Below are 5354 nucleotides of genomic sequence, written 5' to 3'. Positions count from 1 at the left end.
ACATTTTCACACACCACAGCATCAACACCATTCACTGACCTGTTGGATTTCAAGTATTTTCACGATGCTTTTTCCTCATTGTGAGCTCATTTTTCACTGAATATAAACTCCTGCACCTCTATGGAAACAGCACAGCCGTGACTAGAAGTAGAGAGAACTCAGAAAAGTCTTTTGTGCAGTCTGACACAGTTATAGTGACATAAATAGTTTTAAAAAATGGAGCTTGAAGTCTTTTGATTATTTATTTTACCAAAGTTGGGGGAAAAAACCCCAACTTGAATTAACACATCCAACATTTTTCCAAGTACCTACAAGTGTTATCAATACTTTTACAGCCTCGATTAACTTTTCCTCTCTCCTCTGCTCATCAGCTGTAGAAAGATGTTCCACCATCAGCTGGATGTATCATCAACAACCTGCTCCTCTGTTCACTGTTTCTGAGCCACGCTGCATTTGTTTTTATTAATCCAGTATATATTTTATTGCTTTTGCAGCCCCAAAATTGTGCAAAATGATTTGAAACTTGTCCAAAGTAAAATTAAATTGTCCAAAAATGGCCCAAAATAACTTGAAACCTGCCCACAATGGCCTAAAGCTAGTTCGAATTGACTCAAAATTTGTTCAAAATGACCATTTTTGAGTTGTAACAAATCGTTTGAATCATTTTGGAGAATCTTTAGTCCAGTTTTGAGTCATTACACATCAGCTGTAGAAAGATGTTTCACCATCAGCTGGATGTAACTTCAACAACTCACTCCTCTGTTCACTGGTTCTGAGCCGTGCTGCATTTATTTTATTGGTCCAGTAGAAACACTGGCTGCAGTTCACTCGAGAATTAGCTAAATTTTTCTGTGGTCACAACTGAGTCAGTCACAGGTGCTTACTTGTGTTGAGAAGCTCAGAATTTCTATTTTTTTTGTTGATTTGGTTCACACATGCTTGACTTTTTGAAGAACTTTCAAATGAGACACGTAGAATAAAGTGATTTTGAGGAGATAATGTGATTTCGAGCTCAGATTTGGTGACTTTTCATGATGGCAGGTCACACGTGAGTAGGTCAACAACTGTCAGAAGGTGAACATTTGAATATTTCTTTCTATCTTTACAGTTTCTGAATCATAAATTGTGTAATTTTGGTGTTTTTTATGCAAAGAGAGCATCCCTTTCATACCTGCAGGATGGATTTTAAGTTTAAGAAAACAAGTCATCAGATATATTTATAATGAGAATACCTGTTGGTTCCACAGTTCTCCCTCACTGCATTAATACGACTTTACAGGTCTTACTTCCTGTGTGTTAACTACTGGTCACACGGCAACACGATGCAAAACACAACCTTACAACAAATAATCACTACTTAAATCAAATAATTCAGGTCTCAAGATTTGTGACAGACTTTAAATCGCCTTAAAATCAGGCCCAGATATAGCACAAAATAACGGCCAGTGTCTGCCGCAGGGTAGCAAAATAAACCACAAGAGGACCCAATATCCTGGAACGTCCAACAAGTTTTCAATTAAACTCTTTTGTTGTTGATTAAACACCAATAAACCACCCTGATCTCTGTGTATGAGAGTCACATATTTGTAAGTTTTTTTCCAAAGAAAATAGTCCCTTCCTACCTTAAAATGTCTCCACTATAACTCTACATCCTTGAGTGTGTAAATCTGCACAACGATAAGTTATAATATCAGCCGGAGTAATTCAGCCTCACAGATATAAACCGACTCTGAAGGACAATACTGAGACAGAAAGCTCCACCCTGCAGCTTGACAGGTTGGTTCTGCAGGTTTGTGCATAACAGAAACTACAGAAGTCTGCTTCTGTGTGGAGGAAAACACTGGCACGCTGCTGTTTCAAGGTGGAAATGCTCAGTCATGACACTGGTTTCATGTCTTTTCGCATTTAAAAAACACCATGTGGATGTTAACGAGGTAAACCACCAGATGGATTCTGCATGACAACGCTAACCAACATAATATGGTGTTTACTTGTGGCCCCTGAGTAGTTGTATAAGAGTAGTGAACATGTTTACTCCTGAGTGGTGACAGCAGATTTAGTTTTCTTTTTTTTTTTTATTATATTCTGCCCTGCAGCTGGATGCATTGACTAAAAACAGCCACTAGAGGGAGACAAAACACAGACAAATAAACCTGAGCAGCTCTGACCCGCCTCATGTGACAGGCCCTGCAAGAATATAAAAATATATGTATAAAAGAAGTCGATTTCAAGTTTTTATTTCACAGTTTGCATCACAGCTTTGATGCAGCAAGAAAATTAAGTTGTTTACAGTTACCTTTCTTCCAAATCAGCATTGAATAAGCAGCTCTATCCTTCATATATTCATTAAAAGAAATCACATCTGGATCCTAAATGAAGCAAAAACTGTCAAAAGAAAAACAATTTATTATAAGAAAGCAACAAACAGCAAATACATGCAAAAACTGCACCACCTGCACTGCACATCTGGGGACCAAAACATGACTTGTTTCTGCTTTTGTTCAGTTTGATTTCCATTCACCTTCATAACACTGAATCTATATTGTTCAGAACAAACTTCTCAGTTAAAAACGGCAAAAAGATTGAACATATTGATGCCTTTTAATTAGCAGCTAATGGGATGAAGAAAAATGTGTAAAATGATTATTATGTTTGAGAACATGTTAAATAAACAGTGCAAATGAAATCTGATGTTAAATTTATTTCAAACTAAATTTATTCATTGTACATTTTTTAAAATAATTTTTATTTATTTTTCTGTAACTTTTCTTTTTTTTGTGCGGCATTGCAGTCTGGAAAATTTTAATTCCTGGCTCAACTATGTAAAATGCTTTTTTAAATCATTGTTTTGACAAGTTTATTACTGTTATTATGAATATTGTGGTTGTTGCATTTGTTCAAACTCGTTTTTAAATCGCATCGGTCTGTTTCTGTGTGGATAAACCTGTTCATCCTGTTATTCCTNTGTGTGGGAGGAAGCCGGAGAACCCGGAGAGAACCCACGCTGCACGGGGAGAACATGCAAACTCCACGCAGAAAGATTCCGGTGCCCCCACCGGGACACGAACCGGCGACCTTCTTGCTGCGAGGCAACGGTGCTAACCACCGATCCACCCTGCAGACCAACTTAAATGAATCGCTTCAACTGGTGAAACACAACTGAATGAAGTTTATCCAAATTAGGTTAACAGGTAAAATGAATGCCACTGGTTTAGGTTAGTTTTCTCTCCAAAGAACAGTTTCTGCAACTTAACGTTAAGTGACGTCAATTTTCAGTTTAGCCAACTTAAATATGAGCTTTAACGAACATTAGATGTAAAACATGATTTTGTCATCAGACTTATAGATGTTTCCTTTTCTTCACTCTGTGTCATGTTACTGGAAGAAGACGAGCTGAAGCAGAACAATGTGAAGAAACATGGACGTCAGACACACGATCTGAACCAAGCAGTAAATCCAATTTTAACATTTTTTCTGGAATTAAGATCCCAGCCTAAAGGGACAAGGTGTAATTTCAAGTTGATAGAATCTACAAAAATAAACTACCTTTACCAAAACAGAAATGAAAATTATTTTAGGTTTTGGTTCAGTCATTCCTTCAACTACAACTCAGATACACTTTTTACTGCGTGTGATGGTATCAATGACCACACAAAGTCACAAAACATCCACGAAACGACACAACATACCCCCAAAAAACATGCAACAACCACAAAGAGACACAACAAAACCCAAAAATGATCACAAGGAGTAATATCACGACCGGAAAAACATGCAAAACATTCACAAAAAAACACAAAACATCCACAAAATGACACTAAATACCCCCAAAAACATGTAACAACCACAAAGAGACACAAAAAGCACAAAAATTATCACAAAATATTCACAAAGAGACACAAAACAACTACAAAGATACACGGCATAACTGAAAGGACACACAAAACAGCCGCAAAGATCTGGACCAACAGCTTAACGCAACAATCGGCCATGATTCTTGTATAACTGATTCTTAATTGTGAAAAAAATACACGAAAAACATCAACTTGCAACAAGCTGAATAAACTGCACCAGTTTGTAATTCTGTGGAAAACATGCTGCTNGAGGACCGATAAGACATGGCGATCATACCTGGTGAAATTTTGTTCCAGGACGTATGAACCACTACAGTATGTGTGTTCTCTGTTCCAGGAAAAATGGAAGGAGGAGTTTTGGAGTTTCATCGAAGCTCTAATCGAAATGAAAAGAGTTCAGATAGCCATGTGGAAGCAAAGCATCTAACTAGTGACGGTGGAGTTGTTTACATGGAACATTTGCACAGAAGAAAACGAGCACTGTGATTAAAATGATAATAAATACCTCCCTTTACACTCGTGTGGCCCCACCTCCATGCTTCACTGTCAGGACTATTCATTCACTGTGGTAGTCCGCGTCAGATTCACACCAAACACAAGGTGAAAATCTCTTCTTCTTTTTTTTTGTCTATCCAGGCTAAAACACAACCCTAGAGTTTTCAAACTTCTTCTAAAAGTCTTTGCTTTAGGGTCCTAAATGAAAACTTATTAACGATGCTTGTCCAGAATCACAGACTCCATCTTTAATCGCATTATGTGGATCCAGATGATGTGAAGTAAAATCAGAGGTTGGTCTGTAACTCCTGAAGCACCTCCAACATCTTCTTAGAACATTTGTACACAAAGAAATGAGCACTGTGATTGAAATGATCATTAAAATTTCATCAACACCTTTAACAATCACGTCAGATGGCCCAAATCATCATTCTGCCACCTCCATGCTTCACTGCCAGGTCTGTGCGTTTGCTGTGGTAGTCCTGACCAGATTGATGCCAAACAGAAAATGAACTCTAGTTTCCAAAAGCATCAGTTTCTGTCCTTTGAAACTAAAACACAACCCTAGAGTCGTCTAAGTAAAACGAGGTCAACAGCACTTCCTAAAGTCTTGTTTTAGGATCTTAAATGAAAACATTTTCAATAAAAAATCCACTTTTTGAAGAATTTTATTCATCCAAAAGCAACGTATCCGACACATTATCCTCAGAAACGCAGACAGAGGAAGAACATAAGCTGCCATCTGAGCTACAAAACCTGACAAAGAGGCGAAAATGAGGCATTACAACAAACAACAAACAACAAACAACACGTCTCCTCAGACAGAGCAGCGGATATCACATTAAAATGCACAAATTCAGCACATCAGGCTGCTTTGTATCCTGGAGGAGATTACGGCAAAGCTTCGGCCGAAACATTCACATCGATCAGGTTCAAAGCTCCAGATGACAGAACCAGTTTATGGAAGTGTGAGCGGGAGCACAGTGTGAGACGTGTTTTAATATT

Source organism: Stegastes partitus, unplaced genomic scaffold (genome assembly GCF_000690725.1).
Source record: "Stegastes partitus isolate 25-593 unplaced genomic scaffold, Stegastes_partitus-1.0.2 Scaffold1909, whole genome shotgun sequence".
Classification (NCBI taxonomy): Eukaryota; Metazoa; Chordata; class Actinopteri; family Pomacentridae; genus Stegastes; species Stegastes partitus.
The sequence above is the reverse complement of the archived record's forward strand: the minus strand, read 5'-3'. Positions refer to the sequence as shown.